This window comes from Callionymus lyra, unplaced genomic scaffold (assembly GCF_982586985.1).
Source record: "Callionymus lyra unplaced genomic scaffold, fCalLyr1.hap1.1 HAP1_SCAFFOLD_120, whole genome shotgun sequence".
In the NCBI taxonomy this organism is placed as follows: domain Eukaryota; kingdom Metazoa; phylum Chordata; class Actinopteri; order Syngnathiformes; family Callionymidae; genus Callionymus; species Callionymus lyra.
In genome coordinates this window covers 140,001-153,417 of record NW_028258600.1, presented here as the reverse complement: position 1 = coordinate 153,417, position 13,417 = coordinate 140,001, and the positions used below count along the sequence as shown (strand labels likewise).

Sequence of the window (13,417 nt, the reverse complement as noted above, 5' to 3'; positions counted from 1 at the left end):
GGGACCAGGAGGCATGGGGGGTTGTGTGGTGTGGTGTGCTGCGGGGATGGGGTACCAGGAGGCCGGGGAACATTTTCAACACTTTGGGCTATTCTTTTTAAACACTTTAGCCTTTTTTTCCCTCTCCCACCCACAATCCCTCCTGCTGCGGGGATGGAGAACCAGGGGCCTGGGTGACATCCTCAGGCGGGGATGGGGTACCAGGAGGCCGGGGAACATTTTCAACACTTTGGGGCATTTTCAAACACTTTGCTCTTTTTTTCCCTCTCCCACCCACAATCCCTCCTCCTGCGGGGATGGAGAACCAGGGGCCTGGGTGACATCCTCATGCGGGGATGGGGTACCAGGAGGCTGGGGAACATTTTCAACACTTTGGGGCATTTTTAAACACTTTGCTCTTTTTTTTCCCTCTCCCACCCACAATCCCTCCTCCTGCGGGGATGGAGAACCAGGGGCCTGGGTGACATCCTCATGCGGGGATGGGGTACCAGGAGGCCGGGGAACATTTTCAACACTTTGGGGCATTTTTAAACACTTTGCTCTTTTTCCCCCTCTCCCAACCAGGGGGCCTGGGGAGCCTCCTCCTGCGGGGATGGGGTACCAGGAGGCCGGGGAACATTTTCAACACTTTGGGGCATTTTTAAACACTTTGCTCCTTTTCCCCCCTCTCCCAACCAGGGGGCCTGGGGAGCCTCCTCCTGCGGGGATGGGGAACCAGGGGCCTGGGGAACATTTTCAACACTTTGGGGCATTTTTAAACACTTTGCTCCTTTTCCCCCCTCTCCCAACCAGGGGGCCTGGGGAGCCTCCTCCTGCGGGGATGGGGAACCAGGGGCCTGGGGAACATTTTCAACACTTTGGGGCATTTTTAAACACTTTGGTCTTTTTCCCCCCTCTCCCAACCAGGGGGCCTGGGGAGCCTCCTCCTGCGGGGATGGGGAACCAGGGGCCTGGGGAACATTTTCAACACTTTGGGGCATTTTAAACACTTTGCTCTTTTTCCCCCTCTCCCAACCAGGGGGCCTGGGGAGCCTCCTCCTGCGGGGATGGGGAACCAGGGGCCTGGGGAACATTTTCAACACTTTGGGGCATTTTTAAACACTTTGCTCTTTTTCCCCCTCTCCCAACCAGGGGGCCTTGGGAGCCTCCTCCTGCGGGGATGGGGAACCAGGGGCCTGGGGAACATTTTCAACACTTTGGGGCATTTTTAAACACTTTGCTCTTTTTCCCCCTCTCCCAACCAGGGGGCCTGGGGAGCCTCCTCCTGCGGGGATGGGGAACCAGGGGCCTGGGGAACATTTTCAACACTTTGGGGCATTTTTAAACACTTTGCTCTTTTTCCCCCTCTCCCAACCAGGGGGCCTTGGGAGCCTCCTCCTGCGGGGATGGGGAACCAGGGGCCTGGGGAACATTTTCAACACTTTGGGGCATTTTTAAACACTTTGCTCTTTTTCCCCCTCTCCCAACCAGGGGGCCTGGGGAGCCTCCTCCTGCGGGGATGGGGAACCAGGGGCCTGGGGAACATTTTCAACACTTTGGGGCATTTTTAAACACTTTGCTCTTTTTCCCCCTCTCCCAACCAGGGGGCCTGGGGAGCCTCCTCCTGCGGGGATGGGGAACCAGGGGCCTGGGGAACATTTTCAACACTTTGGGGCATTTTTAAACACTTTGCTCTTTTTCCCCCTCTCCCAACCAGGGGGCCTTGGGAGCCTCCTCCTGCGGGGATGGGGAACCAGGGGCCTGGGGAACATTTTCAACACTTTGGGGCATTTTTAAACACTTTGCTCTTTTTCCCCCTCTCCCAACCAGGGGGCCTGGGGAGCCTCCTCCTGCGGGGATGGGGAACCAGGGGCCTGGGGAACATTTTCAACACTTTGGGGCATTTTTAAACACTTTGCTCTTTTTCCCCCTCTCCCAACCAGGGGGCCTGGGGAGCCTCCTCCTGCGGGGATGGGGAACCAGGGGCCTGGGGAACATTTTCAACACTTTGGGGCATTTTTAAACACTTTGCTCTTTTTCCCCCTCTCCCAACCAGGGGCCTGGGGAGCCTCCTCCTGCGGGCATGGAGAACCAGGGGGCCTGGGGAGCCTCCTCCTGCGGGCATGGAGAACCAGGGGGCCTGGGGAGCCTCCTCCTGCGGGGATGGGGAACCAGGGGCCTGGGGAGCCTCCTCCTGCGGGGATGGAGAACCAAGGGGCCTGGGGAGCCTCCTCCTGCGGGCATGGAGAACATGGGGGCCTGGGGAGCCTCCTCCTGCGGGGATGGAGAACCAGGGGGCCTGGGGAGCCTCCTCCTGCGGGCATGGAGAACCAGGGGGCCTGGGGAGCCTCCTCCTGCGGGGATGGGGAACCAGGGGGCCTGGGGAGCCTCCTCCTGCGGGGATGGAGAACCAGGGGGCCTGGGGAGCCTCCTCCTGCGGGCATGGAGAACCAGGGGGCCTGGGGAGCCTCCTCCTGCGGGGATGGAGAACCAGGGCGCCTGGGGAGCCTCCTCCTGCGGGGATGGGGAACCAGGGGGCCTGGGGAGCCTCCTCCTGCGGGGATGGGGAACCAGGGGGCCTGGGGAGCCTCCTCCTGCGGGGATGGAGAACCAGGGGGCCTGGGGAGCCTCCTCCTGCGGTCATGGAGAACCAGGGGGCCTGGGGAGCCTCCTCCTGCGGGCATGGAGAACCAGGGGCCTGGGGAGCCTCCTCCTGCGGGGATGGAGAACCAGGGGGCCTGGGGAGCCTCCTCCTGCGGGCATGGAGAACCAGGGGGCCTGGGGAGCCTCCTCCTGCGGGCATGGAGAACCAGGGGGCCTGGGGAGCCTCCTCCTGCGGGGATGGGGAACCAGGGGCCTGGGGAGCCTCCTCCTGCGGGGATGGAGAACCAAGGGGCCTGGGGAGCCTCCTCCTGCGGGCATGGAGAACATGGGGGCCTGGGGAGCCTCCTCCTGCGGGGATGGAGAACCAGGGGGCCTGGGGAGCCTCCTCCTGCGGGCATGGAGAACCAGGGGGCCTGGGGAGCCTCCTCCTGCGGGGATGGGGAACCAGGGGGCCTGGGGAGCCTCCTCCTGCGGGGATGGAGAACCAGGGGGCCTGGGGAGCCTCCTCCTGCGGGCATGGAGAACCAGGGGGCCTGGGGAGCCTCCTCCTGCGGGGATGGAGAACCAGGGCGCCTGGGGAGCCTCCTCCTGCGGGGATGGGGAACCAGGGGGCCTGGGGAGCCTCCTCCTGCGGGGATGGGGAACCAGGGGGCCTGGGGAGCCTCCTCCTGCGGGGATGGAGAACCAGGGGGCCTGGGGAGCCTCCTCCTGCGGTCATGGAGAACCAGGGGGCCTGGGGAGCCTCCTCCTGCGGGCATGGAGAACCAGGGGCCTGGGGAGCCTCCTCCTGCGGGGATGGAGAACCAGGGGGCCTGGGGAGCCTCCTCCTGCGGGCATGGAGAACCAGGGGGCCTGGGGAGCCTCCTCCTGCGGGCATGGAGAACCAGGGGGCCTGGGGAGCCTCCTCCTGCGGGGATGGGGAACCAGGGGCCTGGGGAGCCTCCTCCTGCGGGGATGGAGAACCAAGGGGCCTGGGGAGCCTCCTCCTGCGGGCATGGAGAACATGGGGGCCTGGGGAGCCTCCTCCTGCGGGGATGGAGAACCAGGGGGCCTGGGGAGCCTCCTCCTGCGGGCATGGAGAACCAGGGGGCCTGGGGAGCCTCCTCCTGCGGGGATGGGGAACCAGGGGGCCTGGGGAGCCTCCTCCTGCGGGGATGGAGAACCAGGGGGCCTGGGGAGCCTCCTCCTGCGGGCATGGAGAACCAGGGGGCCTGGGGAGCCTCCTCCTGCGGGGATGGAGAACCAGGGCGCCTGGGGAGCCTCCTCCTGCGGGGATGGAGAACCAGGGGCCTGGGGAGCCTCCTCCTGCGGGGATGGGGAACCAAGGGGCCTGGGGAGCCTCCTCCTGCGGGCATGGAGAACATGGGGGCCTGGGGAGCCTCCTCCTGCGGGGATGGAGAACCAGGGGGCCTGGGGAGCCTCCTCCTGCGGGGATGGGGAACCAGGGGGCCTGGGGAGCCTCCTCCTGCGGGGATGGAGAACCAGGGGGCCTGGGGAGCCTCCTCCTGCGGGCATGGAGAACCAGGGGGCCTGGGGAGCCTCCTCCTGCGGGGATGGAGAACCAGGGCGCCTGGGGAGCCTCCTCCTGCGGGGATGGGGAACCAGGGGGCCTGGGGAGCCTCCTCCTGCGGGGATGGGGAACCAGGGGGCCTGGGGAGCCTCCTCCTGCGGGGATGGAGAACCAGGGGGCCTGGGGAGCCTCCTCCTGCGGTCATGGAGAACCAGGGGGCCTGGGGAGCCTCCTCCTGCGGGCATGGAGAACCAGGGGCCTGGGGAGCCTCCTCCTGCGGGGATGGAGAACCAGGGGGCCTGGGGAGCCTCCTCCTGCGGGCATGGAGAACCAGGGGGCCTGGGGAGCCTCCTCCTGCGGGCATGGAGAACCAGGGGGCCTGGGGAGCCTCCTCCTGCGGGGATGGGGAACCAGGGGCCTGGGGAGCCTCCTCCTGCGGGGATGGAGAACCAAGGGGCCTGGGGAGCCTCCTCCTGCGGGCATGGAGAACATGGGGGCCTGGGGAGCCTCCTCCTGCGGGGATGGAGAACCAGGGGGCCTGGGGAGCCTCCTCCTGCGGGCATGGAGAACCAGGGGGCCTGGGGAGCCTCCTCCTGCGGGGATGGGGAACCAGGGGGCCTGGGGAGCCTCCTCCTGCGGGGATGGAGAACCAGGGGGCCTGGGGAGCCTCCTCCTGCGGGCATGGAGAACCAGGGGGCCTGGGGAGCCTCCTCCTGCGGGGATGGAGAACCAGGGCGCCTGGGGAGCCTCCTCCTGCGGGGATGGAGAACCAGGGGCCTGGGGAGCCTCCTCCTGCGGGGATGGAGAACCAAGGGGCCTGGGGAGCCTCCTCCTGCGGGCATGGAGAACATGGGGGCCTGGGGAGCCTCCTCCTGCGGGGATGGAGAACCAGGGGGCCTGGGGAGCCTCCTCCTGCGGGGATGGGGAACCAGGGGGCCTGGGGAGCCTCCTCCTGCGGTGATGGGGAACCATGGGGCCTGGGGAGCCTCCTCCTGCGGGGATGGAGAACCAGGGGGCCTGGGGAGCCTCCTCCTGCGGGGATGGAGAACCAGGGCGCCTGGGGAGCCTACTCCTGCGGGGATGGAGAACCAAGGGGCCTGGGGAGCCTCCTCCTGCGGGCATGGAGAACATGGGGGCCTGGGGAGCCTCCTCCTGCGGGGATGGAGAACCAGGGGGCCTGGGGAGCCTCCTCCTGCGGGGATGGAGAACCAGGGGGCCTGGGGAGCCTCCTCCTGCGGGCATGGAGAACCAGGGGGCCTGGGGAGCCTCCTCCTGCGGGGATGGGGAACCAGGGGCCTGGGGAGCCTCCTCCTGCGGGCATGGAGAACCAGGGGGCCTGGGGAGCCTCCTCCTGCGGGGATGGGGAACCAGGGGGCCTGGGGAGCCTCCTCCTGCACCAGGGGGCCTGGGGAGCCTCCTCCTGCGGGGATGGGGAACCAGGGGGCCTGGGGAGCCTCCTCCTGCGGTGATGGGGAACCATGGGGCCTGGGGAGCCTCCTCCTGCGGGGATGGGGAACCAGGGGGCCTGGGGAGCCTCCTCCTGCGGGGATGGGGAACCAGGGGCCTGGGGAGCCTCCTCCTGCACCAGGGGGCCTGGGGAGCCTCCTCCTGCGGGGATGGGGAACCAGGGGGCCTGGGGAGCCTCCTCCTGCGGGGATGGGGAACCAGGGGCCTGGGGAACATTTTCAACACTTTGGGGCATTTCACAAGCGCTTCCCTCGCTTACGGCCACACCACCCTGAATGAGCCCGATCTCGTCTGATCTCGGAAGCCAAGCAGGGTCGGGCCCAGTTAGTACTTGGATGGGAGACCGCCTGGGAATACTGGGTGCTGTAAGCATTTTTTTTTGCCATTATTTGTGGGTAGAAAAGTGAGAAAAGTGACCTAAAATAGAACCGGGACTAGGCGGCAGTTCCCCCCACCAGGCGGCGGCATTTGGGGCATTATTTGTGGGTAAGAAAGTGAGAAAAGTGACCTAAAATAGAACCGGGACTAGGCGGCAGTTCCCCCCACCAGGCGGCGGCATTTGGGGCATTATTTGTGGGTCAGAAAGTGAGAAAAGTGACCTAAAATAGAACCGGGACTAGGCGGCAGTTCCCCCCACCAGGCGGCGGCATTTGGGGCATTATTTGTGGGTCAGAAAGTGAGAAAAGTGACCTAAAATAGAACCGGGACTAGGCGGCAGTTCCCCCCACCAGGCGGCGGCATTTGGGGCATTATTTGTGGGTCAGAAAGTGAGAAAAGTGACCTAAAATAGAACCGGGACTAGGCGGCAGTTCCCCCCACCAGGCGGCGGCATTTGGGGCATTATTTGTGGGTCAGAAAGTGAGAAAAGTGACCTAAAATAGAACCGGGACTAGGCGGCAGTTCCCCCCACCAGGCGGCGGCATTTGGGGCATTATTTGTGGGTCAGAAAGTGAGAAAAGTGACCTAAAATAGAACCGGGACTAGGCGGCAGTTCCCCCCACCAGGCGGCGGCATTTGGGGCATTATTTGTGGGTCAGAAAGTGAGAAAAGTGACCTAAAATAGAACCGGGACTAGGCGGCAGTTCCCCCCACCAGGCGGCGGCATTTGGGGCATTATTTGTGGGTCAGAAAGTGAGAAAAGTGACCTAAAATAGAACCGGGACTAGGCGGCAGTTCCCCCCACCAGGCGGCGGCATTTGGGGCATTATTTGTGGGTCAGAAAGTGAGAAAAGTGACCTAAAATAGAACCGGGACTAGGCGGCAGTTCCCCCCACCAGGCGGCGGCATTTGGGGCATTATTTGTGGGTCAGAAAGTGAGAAAAGTGACCTAAAATAGAACCGGGACTAGGCGGCAGTTCCCCCCACCAGGCGGCGGCATTTGGGGCATTATTTGTGGGTCAGAAAGTGAGAAAAGTGACCTAAAATAGAACCGGGACTAGGCGGCAGTTCCCCCCACCAGGCGGCGGCATTTGGGGCATTATTTGTGGGTCAGAAAGTGAGAAAAGTGACCTAAAATAGAACCGGGACTAGGCGGCAGTTCCCCCACCAGGTGGCGGCATTTGGGGACCCGTAGTGTGGGCAGAAAACTCACCAAAGTGACTTAAAATAGAACCGGTGCAGGCGGCATGTTCCCCCACCAGATGGCGGCATTTGGGGACCCGTAGTGTGGGCAGAAAACTCACCAAAGTGACTTAAAATAGAACCGGTGCAGGCGGCATGTTCCCCCACCAGATGGCGGCATTTGGGGACCCGTAGTGTGGGTAGAAAACTCACCAAAGTGACTTAAAATAGAACCGGTGCAGGCGGCATGTTCCCCCACCAGATGGCGGCATTTGGGGACCCGTAGTGTGGGTAGAAAACTCACCAAAGTGACTTAAAATAGAACCGGTGCAGGCGGCATGTTCCCCCACCAGATGGCGGCATTTGGGGAGCCGTAGTGTGGGCAGAAAACTCACCAAAGTGACTTAAAATAGAACCGGTGCAGGCGGCATGTTCCCCCACCAGATGGCGGCATTTGGGGAGCCGTAGTGTGGGCAGAAAACTCACCAAAGTGACTTAAAATAGAACCGGTGCAGGCGGCATGTTCCCCCACCAGATGGCGGCATTTGGGGACCCGTAGTGTGGGCAGAAAACTCACCAAAGTGACTTAAAATAGAACCGGTGCAGGCGGCATGTTCCCCCACCAGATGGCGGCATTTGGGGAGCCGTAGTGTGGGCAGAAAACGCACCAAAGTGACTTAAAATAGAACCGGTGCAGGCGGCATGTTCCCCCACCAGATGGCGGCATTTGGGGACCCGTAGTGTGGGCAGAAAACTCACCAAAGTGACTTAAAATAGAACCGGTGCAGGCGGCATGTTCCCCCACCAGATGGCGGCATTTGGGGACCTGCAGTGTGGGTAGAAAACTCACCAAAGTGTCCTAAAATAGAACCGGGACCAGGGGGCCTCTTCCCCCACCAGGTGGCGGGCTTGGGGGGCTTGGTTTCCGGGTAGAAAACTCACCAAAGTGTCCTAAAATAGAACCGGGACCAGGGGGCATGCTCCCCCACCAGGCGGCGGGCTTGGGGGGCTTGGTTTGCGGGTAGAAAACTCACCAAAGTGTCCTAAAATAGAACCAGGACCAGGGGGCATGTTCCCCCACCAGGCGGCGGGCTTGGGGGGCTTGGTTTGCGGGTAGAAAACTCACCAAAGTGTCCTAAAATAGAACCGGGACCAGGGGGCCTCTTCCCCCACCAGGCGGCGGGCTTGGGGGGCTTGGTTTGCGGGTAGAAAACTCACCAAAGTGACCTAAAATAGAACCGGGCTAGGCGGCATGTTCCCCCACCAGGCGGCGGGCTTGGGGGGCTTGGTTTGCGGGTAGAAAACTCACCAAAGTGTCCTAAAATAGAACCGGGACCAGGGGGCATGTTCCCCCACCAGGCGGCGGGCTTGGGGGGCTTGGTTTGCGGGTAGAAAACTCACCAAAGTGTCCTAAAATAGAACCGGGACCAGGGGGCATCTTCCCCCACCAGGCGGCGGGCTTGGGGGGCTTGGTTTGCGGGTAGAAAACTCACCAAAGTGTCCTAAAATAGAACCGGGACCAGGGGGCATCTTCCCCCACCAGGCGGCGGGCTTGGGGGGCTTGGTTTGCGGGTAGAAAACTCACCAAAGTGTCCTAAAATAGAACCGGGACCAGGGGGCCTCTTCCCCCACCAGGCGGCGGGCTTGGGGGGCTTGGTTTGCGGGTAGAAAACTCACCAAAGTGACCTAAAATAGAACCGGGCCAGGCGGCATGCTCCCCCACCAGGCGGCGGGCTTGGGGGGCTTGGTTTGCGGGTAGAAAACTCACCAAAGTATCGGCAAAATAGAACCAGGGAAGGGGGGGATGTCGGTCACAAGGTGCCCGAGTCAGAGAACCAGGAAAACGGACATAAATCCAGAAAACCTCGGTGTCTGACTGCTCCTCAAAAAGTGGTCTTTTTGATGTCACGAGCGCAACCACCTAGAGGTTAATGGGGAGGGATGGTGTGAGCGCAAACGGATTTTTCCTAAGTGTGACTGCTCCTCAAAAAGTGGTCTTTTTGATGTCACGAGCGCAACCACCTAGAGGTTAATGGGGAGGGATGGTGTGAGCGCAAACGGATTTTTCCTAAGTGTGACTGCTCCTCAAAAAGTGGTCTTTTTGATGTCACGAGCGCAACCACCTAGAGGTTAATAGGGAGCGAGTACAACAGGGGAGGGAGTGAATGGGCTCGGACTGTGGCCGAGCCTGGTGCCTCAAAATCGGACAAGGTTGGACTGGAAGCCCGCTGAGAACTCTGGTTCTTTTGCCAGACGAAACGAATTTTTTCCGAGTGTGACTGCTCTGCAAAAAGTGGTCTTTTTGATGTCACGAGCGCAACCACCTAGAGGTTAATGGGGAGGGAGTGGAAAAAACGACAAAGTGTTGAGCTCCGGACCGGGATGGCGGGCGACTCGAGCGGTCATGCCCGACTTTGAGACACTTTGTCGCGGTCATGCGAGCGACCTCCACTGCTCCCCGGAGGTGCCCCGGACCGGGTTGGCGGGTGACTCGAGCGGTCCTGCCCGACTTTGAGACCCTTTGTCGCGGTCATGCGGGCGTCCTCCGCCGGTCCCCGGAGGTGCCCCGGACCGGGTTGGCGGGTGACTCGAGCGGTCATGCCCGACTTTGAGACACTTTGTCGCGGTCATGCGGGCGACCTCCGCCGGTCCCTGGAGGTGCCCCGGACCGGGTTGGCGGGTGACTCGAGCGGTCGTGCCCGACTTTGAGACACTTTGTCGCGGTCATGCGGGCGTCCTCCGCCGGTCCCTGGAGGTGCCCCGGACCGGGTTGGCGGGTGACTCGAGCGGTCGTGCCCGACTTTGAGACACTTTGTCGCGGTCATGCGGGCGTCCTCCGCCGGTCCCTGGAGGTGCCCCGGACCGGGTTGGCGGGTGACTCGAGCAGTCATGCCCGACTTTGAGACACTTTGTCGCGGTCATGCGGGCGTCCTCCGCCGGTCCCTGGAGGTGCCCCGGACCGGGTTGGCGGGTGACTCGAGCGGTCATGCCCGACTTTGAGACACTTTGTCGCGGTCATGCGGGCGTCCTCCGCCGGTCCCTGGAGGTGCCCCGGACCGGGTTGGCGGGTGACTCGAGCGGTCGTGCCCGACTTTGAGACACTTTGTCGCGGTCATGCGGGCGTCCTCCGCCGGTCCCTGGAGGTGCCCCGGACCGGGTTGGCGGGTGACTCGAGCGGTTGTGCCCGACTTTGAGACACTTTGTCGCGGTCATGCGGGCCTCCTCCGCCGGTCCCTGGAGGTGCCCCGGACCGGGTTGGCGGGTGACTCGAACGGTCATGACCGACTTTGAGACACTTTGTCGCGGTCATGCGGGCGTCCTCCGCCGGTCCCTGGAGGTGCCCCGGACCGGGTTGGCGGGTGACTCGAGCGGTCGTGCCCGACTTTGAGACACTTTGTCGCGGTCATGCGGGCGTCCTCCGCCGGTCCCTGGAGGTGCCCCGGACCGGGTTGGCGGGTGACTCGAGCGGTCCTGCCCGACTTTGAGACACTTTGTCGCGGTCATGCGGGCGTCCTCCGCCGGTCCCTGGAGGTGCCCCGGACCGGGTTGGCGGGTGACTCGAGCGGTCGTGCCCGACTTTGAGACACTTTGTCGCGGTCATGCGGGCGTCCTCCGCCGGTCCCTGGAGGTGCCCCGGACCGGGTTGGCGGGTGACTCGAGCGGTCGTGCCCGACTTTGAGACACTTTGTCGCGGTCATGCGGGCGTCCTCCGCCGGTCCCTGGAGGTGCCCCGGACCGGGTTGGCGGGTGACTCGAGCGGTCGTGCCCGACTTTGAGACACTTTGTCGCGGTCATGCGGGCGTCCTCCGCCGGTCCCTGGAGGTGCCCCGGACCGGGTTGGCGGGTGACTCGAGCGGTCATGCCCGACTTTGAGACACTTTGCCGCGGTCATGCGGGCGACCTCCGCCGGTCCCTGGAGGTGCCCCGGACCGGGTTGGCGGGTGACTCGAGCGGTCGTGCCCGACTTTGAGACACTTTGCCGCGGTCATGCGGGCGACCTCCGCCGGTCCCTGGATGGCGGGCTCCAGTGAGGTCGGCGGGGGAAGGCTCGGGCTGAGGCCGACTTCGGTGCCTCAAAGTCGGACAAGGTTGGATTGGAAGTCCGCTGTGTTGAGGACCAGTGGCATTCGGCGGTGGAACGCTCAGAACTTGGCCGACATCGGTGCCTCAACGTCGGACAAGGTTGGAGTGGATGACCGCTGATAACTCTGGTTCTTTTGCCAGACGAAAGAAATTTTTCCCGAGTGTGACTGCTCTGAAAAAAGTGGTCTTTTTGAGATGTCACGAGCGCAACCACTAGAGGTTAATAGGGAGGCACCATAACAGGAGAGGGAGTGAAAAGGCTCGGACGGTGGCCGAGCCTGGTGCCTCAAAATCGGACAAGGTTGGAGTGGATGACCGCTGAAAACTCTGGTTCTTTTGCCAGACGAAAGAAATTTTTCCCGAGTGTGACTGCTCTGCAAAAAGTGGTCTTTTTGATGTCACGAGCGCAACCACCTAGAGGTTAATAGGGAGGCACCATAACAGGAGAGGGAGTGAAAAGGCTCGGAGGGTGGCCGAGCCTGGTGCCTCAAAATCGGACAAGGTTGGAGTGGATGACCGCTGAAAACTCTGGTTCTTTTGCCAGACGAAAGAAATTTTTCCGAGTGTGACTGCTCTGCAAAAAGTGGTATTTTTGATGTCACGAGCGCAACCACCTAGAGGTTAATAGGGAGGCACCATAACAGGAGAGGGAGTGAAAAGGCTCGGAGGGTGGCCGAGCCTGGTGCCTCAAAATCGGACAAGGTTGGAGTGGATGACCGCTGAAAACTCTGGTTCTTTTGCCAGACGAAAGAAATTTTTCCCGAGTGTGACTGCTCTGCAAAAAGTGGTCTTTTTGATGTCACGAGCGCAACCACCTAGAGGTTAATAGGGAGGCACCATAACAGGAGAGGGAGTGAAAAGGCTCGGAGGGTGGCCGAGCCTGGTGCCTCAAAATCGGACAAGGTTGGAGTGGATGACCGCTGAAAACTCTGGTTCTTTTGCCAGACGAAAGAAATTTTTTCCGAGTGTGACTGCTCTGCAAAAAGTGGTCTTTTTGATGTCACGAGCGCAACCACCTAGAGGTTAATAGGGAGGCACCATAACAGGAGAGGGAGTGAAAAGGCTCGGACGGTGGCCGAGCCTGGTGCCTCAAAATCGGACAAGGTTGGAGTGGATGACCGCTGAAAACTCTGGTTCTTTTGCCAGACGAAAGAAATTTTTTCCGAGTGTGACTGCTCTGCAAAAAGTGGTCTTTTTGATGTCACGAGCGCAACCACCTAGAGGTTAATAGGGAGGCACCATAACAGGAGAGGGAGTGAAAAGGCTCGGAGGGTGGCCGAGCCTGGTGCCTCAAAGTCGGACAAGGTTGGAGTGGATGACCGCTGAGAACTCTGGTTCTTTTGCCTGACGAAAGAAATTTTTTCCGAGTGTGACTGCTCTGCAAAAAGTGGTCTTTTTGATGTCACGAGCGCAACCACCTAGAGGTTAATAGGGAGGCACCATAACAGGAGAGGGAGTGAAAAGGCTCGGAGGGTGGCCGAGCCTGGTGCCTCAAAATCGGACAAGGTTGGAGTGGATGACCGCTGAAAACTCTGGTTCTTTTGCCTGACGAAAGAAATTTTTTCCGAGTGTGACTGCTCTGCAAAAAGTGGTCTTTTTGATGTCACGAGCGCAACCACCTAGAGGTTAATAGGGAGGCACCATAACAGGAGAGGGAGTGAAAAGGCTCGGAGGGTGGCCGAGCCTGGTGCCTCAAAGTCGGACAAGGTTGGAGTGGATGGCCGCGGAGAACTCTGGTTCTTTTGCCTGACGAAAGAAATTTTTTCCGAGTGTGACTGCTCCTCAAAAAGTGGTCTTTTTGATGTCACGAGCGCAACCACCTAGAGGTTAATAGGGAGGCACCATAACAGGAGAGGGAGTGAAAAGGCTCGGAGGGTGGCCGAGCCTGGTGCCTCAAAATCGGACAAGGTTGGAGTGGATGGCCGCGGAGAACTCTGGTTCTTTTGCCTGACGAAAGAAATTTTTTCCGAGTGTGACTGCTCTGCAAAAAGTGGTCTTTTTGATGTCACGAGCGCAACCACCTAGAGGTTAATAGGGAGGCACCATAACAGGAGAGGGAAGGAAAAGGCTCGGAGGGTGGCCGAGCCTGGTGCCTCAAAGTCGGACAAGGTTGGAGTGGATGGCCGCGGAGAACTCTGGTTCTTTTGCCTGACGAAAGAAATTTTTTCCGAGTGTGACTGCTCCTCAAAAAGTGGTCTTTTTGATGTCACGAGC

At 61.4% G+C, this 13,417-nt stretch overlaps 1 non-coding gene across 1 annotated transcript; it reads left to right on the top strand.

Moving 5' to 3' along the window:
* The first annotated feature begins 5,813 nt into the window (after positions 1-5,813).
* On the top strand, positions 5,814-5,932 carry LOC148058300 (5S ribosomal RNA). The gene has a single exon (XR_015709999.1). It is a non-coding gene; the product is annotated as a 5S ribosomal RNA (ribosomal RNA).
* Positions 5,933-13,417: the final 7,485 nt, after the last annotated feature.